Consider the following 6,988-nt stretch of genomic DNA (forward strand, 5'->3'; position numbering starts at 1 on the left):
GAGAGTAAAGGATTTTGGTAAAAGGTAGAACGGAGCAGTGTGTACGATCAGTCAGCGCCCGAACGGTGATTTCCCAAAATACCCTTACATTATGTGTTATGAGATATGTTATGATATGATATGCATGCTAGAGTAGGCTAGGTATTCATATTAGGACTATAGTGGCCGGATTTGTGATGCCTTAGCCTAGGAAGATTTCTGCTGCTTGAGAGTGAGTAGATAGCAGTGAGGAGCTTATGAGAGATCTACCGAAGGGTAGCCTATGCTAGCAAGGTGTAGAGTACTTGTGATCTGGGATCCAAGGAAGAGGACTTGGGGTGAATACTGATGCAGTGTTGGCGGTAGTATAAGGGTTCGTACTACCAAAGACACCGTATCAGTGTGCAGTCCAAGTAAGAATCCTTAGGGTACTGGGGAACAAGTAGGGATGTATTATCGACTGCGAGTATGCTCGAGCGGGTCTCTGATATTTTATGTTGTATTTCAGAGAGACATCATGGTTAGGACGCGCCACACACTTGAGAGCAGTGATGTTAGTGAGGAGGAGAACCACAGGCTGATTCATGAGGAGGTGGTTGTTGCCATCCGAGCCGAGATTCCAGAGATGCTTGGGTCTATCAAGACCACATTGATTGAGACCTTCGATGAGCGGTACGCAGCAGTGACTGAGGTTGCAGCTGCTGCAACTACTGCTACCGTTGCTGCTTCCAGGCCTCAGGGAGGTGACTCGTTGTTGTTTTGGGAGTTCATCAACACGAAGCCACCAAAGTTTGATGGGACGCAGGATCCGATTGCTGCGTTGAGATGGATTTCGAATATCGAGGGATGCTTCTACACGTGTTCTTGTCCGGAGCATCCGAGGGTACGGTTCACGCTGAACCAGCTTCGCTTGGGAGCGAAGGATTGGTGGAAGTTCGTGATGGCGAGCTTCACTCTTGCAGAGATTTATGAGGTGACCTGGGAGAGGTTCACCACCATGTTCAGAGACGAGTATGTTCCCCATGTGGAGAGGGAGCGGTTGGCTCAGGAGTTCCTGACCCTCAAGCAGGGTACTGATTCGGTTACTATGATTACCAAGAAGTTTCATGAGAGGGCGATGTTCTGCCCTGAGTAGGTGTCTACCGAGCAGGCACGCATGAGCCGATATTTGAGCATTCTGAGGTGGGATATTCGGGAGTTCGTATCGAACTCGACTTACCAGACATTTGCTAAGCTTCACGCAAATGCCCGGAAGAGGGAGATTGAGTTAGAGACTCAGGCCAGGGAGGAGGCCGAATCTCAGGGGATGGACAGGCGGCCAGCACAGTCTTAGCCGACAGCCAAGCGGGCAAAGCCCGCCGATTCGAGATCTGGAGGCCAGAAGGGCCGCACTTGCGGAAAGTGCGGCAAGGGACACGATTTAGGACTTATTGCTTTAAGTTCTGAATTAGTTTAGACATACATATGATCTATCTACGGAAAGGTGTATGTGTTTAAGAAGCTTAGATAAAGGCTTATCGAAGCATATCGTATTAGAAATATGAACTTTGGAGGTCAATAAGTATTGATTTCTAAATACATGTCAAAAATAGTGAGAGCATAAGTGTTATGCTGGAAAGGACATAATTATCATGTTAGTAGGAGCATTATTATTATATGTTGCAAGTTAGCAATATTAATTATAGAAAACAAAAGGTTCAATTCGCAAAGTTGCAGAAGTTGAAAAGTTGTTTTACTATAATTAAAGGAGAGGAACTTATACTTCATTTTCAAATCTAAAAGCTTAGATCGAGAAATTTTAATCAAATTTAGTCAAAAGACATATATAAATGATATGTTGAAAAGATTCAACATAAAGAAATTCTATATATGACAATATTATAGCGAGAGACTGGTAAAGTATCATGTCTTTATGTAAGACATTATGTATCGTATCCCATACGCTTCTGGTATAGGATCGATTGCATGTGCTGTAATATTCGACCGTTCTAAATCTTCCAAATGCCTAGGGCATTAAGAGGGAAAAGGACCAGAACCGGATATGACTAAAATAATTAAACAGCTGTCAAGGACAATCTAAGGTTCGCCAAGGATTGGTCACTTGTGGGCAGTTGGAAGTATAGTAATGAATGGACCATAATGACATTATTATGATTATATATGATTCTATTAATAATGAGTTGTTGTATGGAAAATATGGAAATGTTTCCATATTGGGAGTTGGATATCGAGAATCTATGTCTAGATTAGAAACTTTTATGCAAGAAGGATGTTCAAAGGAATGTACTTTGAATGTGAGACTTCATATCTATGGAATTGCCTTGTAGAAATCTCCAATAGAGCACTTTGTAATGTCATTGGCAAAGTATTAGTGGCTTTGATGGTGTGAAATTACAAAGGGATCGTTGCATAAAATGTTAGAATCTAACATATTCTAGTAGAGGCGAGAATCTTGTATTCTTACTCTAACGATAAGGATTAGGAGTTGTGAAATGAGCATCATTGGAAATATTTTCAATTGATCTATTTCACAAAGTATGGACCATAGGAAAATAGAGTGTGCATGCTTGGAGCATGGGACAACTGTTCTTATAATTCAAGTAATAAGTTGATTATTCAAAACATTATACAATGACTAATGAGTAATCAATATGGTGATTAAATAAATGTGTTTTATTTATACTCAAAAGTTTGGGGCCATATTGGATTCGATTATTCTTGTGTTTCAATTTGCATGTTTTGACTTCCCGAATAATAAGATTATTCAAACCATCCACAGTCGATAAATAGTTTGGAAATAGGTATTGAAGCTAGACTGTCATGAATCCGACTGCAACTTTTCTGAAGCGTCTTAGACGTAGAAAAAGTCTGATGCAGTGTTCATGAGTACTCCTGAAATAAGATTTGAGTATTGGATTAAACCCATGAACACTTGAATCACTTCATAGATTTTATCCCGGGTGATTAGTGAGACGATAATATCTTATATTCTTGAAACGGAGATGTGTGAGTTGTAATCTAAAAGTCGGTTGCACATTGATAATATGTAAACGCACCAGTAACTTGGTTTTATAAAACATATTTTTGTGTGTGATTTGATGAGTAGGTACAAGTGAGAATTTGAGTTGAACTTTATCTGTTCCTTTTTCCCTAAGAGGGATAAAAGCGATATATGTGGGCCCCTCGATGATTTAGTAATGACACCCCTAAGCGCTTAACCAAGCTTGTACTAAGTTGATGTGTTCACCTGTAGTCTGTTGCCAGTCAGCATTAATCGGAAATCGGGAAACAACACATGAACAGAGAGTATGATTAAAATTCATGTCTCGGTTCATGCGATATTTATAATGGAGGAATATATGATCCCTTATCTAAAGGACGCGTTATTGATAAGATCAGAGTTGACAGCGGCTTTTGAAAGCTACGATTGCTGATCAGGTTCTGAAGTCGTACTTGCAAGATAGTTATTAGACTTATCCAAGTGGGAGACTGTTGGATTAGGTGTCTAAGCCCATAACTATTTTGGTATGTACTTGACCCGATTATAAGCATGATCCTTTTGGGTTGCATTCACTCATGCAACTTGATAGGATGAAAAGAGGAGAGAGAGTAGAATTTATTATATAAATAATAAATTGGTACTCAAAAATGGTTTTATTAATATATTACAAGTGTAATATATTATTTGAAAATCATATTTTTTAATTGGTATTGATCAGAAATTAATTTGGTGATCAAAAGAGACCGATTAAATAAAGGGGACTGATATTGAAATTAATTGTTAGTTGCTAGTTGGGCTGATGGACTCCATAGAGTGGAGTGGATGAAATTTATGGGGAAGCCCATAAGATTTCGTCTAAGGGCTCTAAGGAAGGAATCCATGGGATGCTTAGGCCTTAAGCAGGAATTAGGGTTTCCTTCAGAAACCCTAGCAGCGTACACAACTATATAAAGAACCCTTTACATAGGTTTTTCGGCCCCATGAGTTTTATGAGAAACCCTAGCCGAAATCCTTCCCTCTCCAAGTCATCTTGTTGTATTGAGTGTTTGTGACTCCATTAGTAGTGCAACATTTGAGGCACTAAGCTTTCAAAGGTCAAGGATATTCAAGGAGAACTTGTTATTACTACATAACAAGCAAGGTAAACTTTCTAACCCGAATCATATGTGATTTTCAGATTTGTATGCTAGTTAATTAGGGTTTATTGCTTTGGTATTCAATTTTGTATGTTTAATTAGAAAAACCTAGATCAAAGAAATTAGGGTTGCATGAACACCATAGGAATGATGTTATGCTCATAATCCATCAAATCTCTGCGCTAATCTCATCCTAGGCTTGCCCTAGGGTAACCTCCGACCCACTCTCCACCATCAGTTGCATAAGAAGTCCATGCTATCTCCCCATAACTAGCTTACGAATACCATTACATATCACTAAGACTAGATAATTCTTCGAATGAGAGGTCCTACTCTACAGCGGTTAGACTCAAAGAGAGCTGGGAAATAGAGCTAAACCTAACCTTCTGAAATTATTTAGTCCTCGTTATATGTAACTTAATGTATTCGTTTACTAGTTAGTTAATGATAACTAGGACTCCTAAAAGCACAAAGCTAGAAGCATTCGTGCATTGAGTAAACAAAACCAAGCATATCCTAATCAGGCCATCATATCACTGACTAATCAATACTAACATATAGTGCAATAAGTTCATATAGTAGGCATACAAGGCATCCTTCCTAGATCCTTAGCCCTAATCTAGCAAGCAGTTCTCATACATATATAACAGGCATACAAGTCATCCTTCCTAGATCCTTAGCCCTAATCTAGCATGCATTTCTCATAATCATATCATATCATATCAAACATGTATGGGTAATTTGGGAGAACTTACTTGAGCTCGACTGATTGTATGCACCACACCCTTTTCTCTTTTCAAAATCCTTTTTATAAAAATGGTTTTCTTTTGAAAATCTTTATACCAACTCCTCAGTTTGAGTTCAGACACACCCGAGAGTGTATCCAAATCCGTCAAACCAAGGCTCTGACACCAACTTGAAACTTCCCAAAAATCATGACCAAAAATCTCATTTTTAATTATTAAATAAACCATAGTTATCAAAATCATTCCATCCGAAAACATGAGTCATAGTATCAAATAAGAGTATCATATCCAAAGACATGTCAATATATCAGAGTAAAACATCCCAATCTAAACATAACGGTGTGTACTGCAGTCATCCCGAGCTCTTCCCTTTGCTACCGGAAGTACCTGAAACCAAAACTGAAAACAGTAAGCACGAAGTTTAGTGAGTCTCCCCAAACTACCACATACCATACATATAATCACATTTTAACATATCATGGGCCTTGCCCGACATCAAACAATGTCTAACATTGGGCCCCGCCCGACATCGGACCCCGACCGACATCGAGCAAAGCTCGGTATACATATAAACATATCCAAAAATACACATAAACAATCACATAACATAAACATATAAACATTCCTCGGGCCTCACCCGACATCAGACCGAAATCCGGAAGCATACAAACATTCCTCGGGCATTACCCGACATCGGACCGTGATCCGGAAATATACAAAACAGACACACGCAAGAATCACGAAGACATTAAGCATACAAACATTCCTCGGGCACCGCCCGACATTGGATCGAAATCCAAAAATATATAAACCTACATCGGTCATTTCCCGACATCGGACCTTAGCCCGGAACATACTAGCATACATATACGAGCCTACGTTGGTGCCTTTAACTCGTTTATACAGGAAGAAACTCACCTCACTGTCGGATGATAGTTGAAACATCTCTGCCTGGAATCGGCATTACTCACTCCCTGAACCAAAACAACCCCTTAGATATCATTCCATACTCATAACCCTTAAGGGTTAACTCTAGTCAAGTCAAAGTCAAGGTCAAGACAAAGTCAACGTCAAGTCAACCGTTCCAAGTTGACTCAACTCATGGAGTTCCCATGAATCACAGAAACATGAAATCGCGATCCAAGTCATCGAGTTTTCCGCCAACTCGTCAAGTTTCTCCTGCGTAACAGAAACGGGACTTTCCCACTACAACTCGTCAAGCTCCTTTGTGCACTCGTCGAGTTCCTTTAATAGAATTAGGAATGTTCAACCCAACTCGTCGAGTTCCTTGCATTTCTAGTCTATTCAGCCATTTGCTCATATATAAGGTTCTAGCTAATAGATCTACATATGTTTCCATGGCATATTTCTATAAAGTCGACAACTTGATGGCTTTGCATGCCTCAAATGGACCCAATCTTGAGATATAGCAATCTACTTCTATGGACATGGTCTTTTCTCGTACAATAATGGATTTAGGACCCTTTTTATGAATCTAAGGGCCAAATAACATTGGGAATGGGAGTTTGTAGCACCAGGACTATGAAGGTTATCATGTTCCAACAATGGGGTCAAAAAGACCCATAAAACAAGAATAAGAGAGATCTAAGCCATTAAGCATCAAGTTAGGGTCTTTTTACCTCAGAAAGTTGCCAAAGATGGACGAGATCCAAGATCTAGTGCATCTCCTCAAGCTCAATGACCTTCTAGTTCTTCCAAATCCTTCACCAAGCACAAGAACACATGAAAGTCCACTAAAAACCTCAAGTTTCTCTACAAGGATCTCACAATATGATTTAGGGTTTTAGGGAGGCTGATGAGGGTTGGTGGGAAGAGATTAAGTCCTTTAAATAGGGTGAAAAGGATCTCAAAACCCTAGGAATTAGGGTTTCCTCCCAGCCGGTCTACTCGTCGAGTTGAGGCCTCTCAACTCGTCGAGTAGGTTACTTAAATAACGTGGTCTTGATAATCTCTACTCGACGAGTTTGGGGCTTCCAACTCGTCGAGTTGCTCTGTAAACATGAATAAATTATAAATTAAATGTATACTAGGAACCAAGCATTACAAAGTCAACGATCAATATTGGTCAAAGTCAACGCCACCTCGTGGCCCACCATGGCTAGGTC

This window comes from Lactuca sativa, chromosome 5 (assembly GCF_002870075.4).
Source record: "Lactuca sativa cultivar Salinas chromosome 5, Lsat_Salinas_v11, whole genome shotgun sequence".
In the NCBI taxonomy this organism is placed as follows: Eukaryota; Viridiplantae; Streptophyta; class Magnoliopsida; order Asterales; family Asteraceae; genus Lactuca; species Lactuca sativa.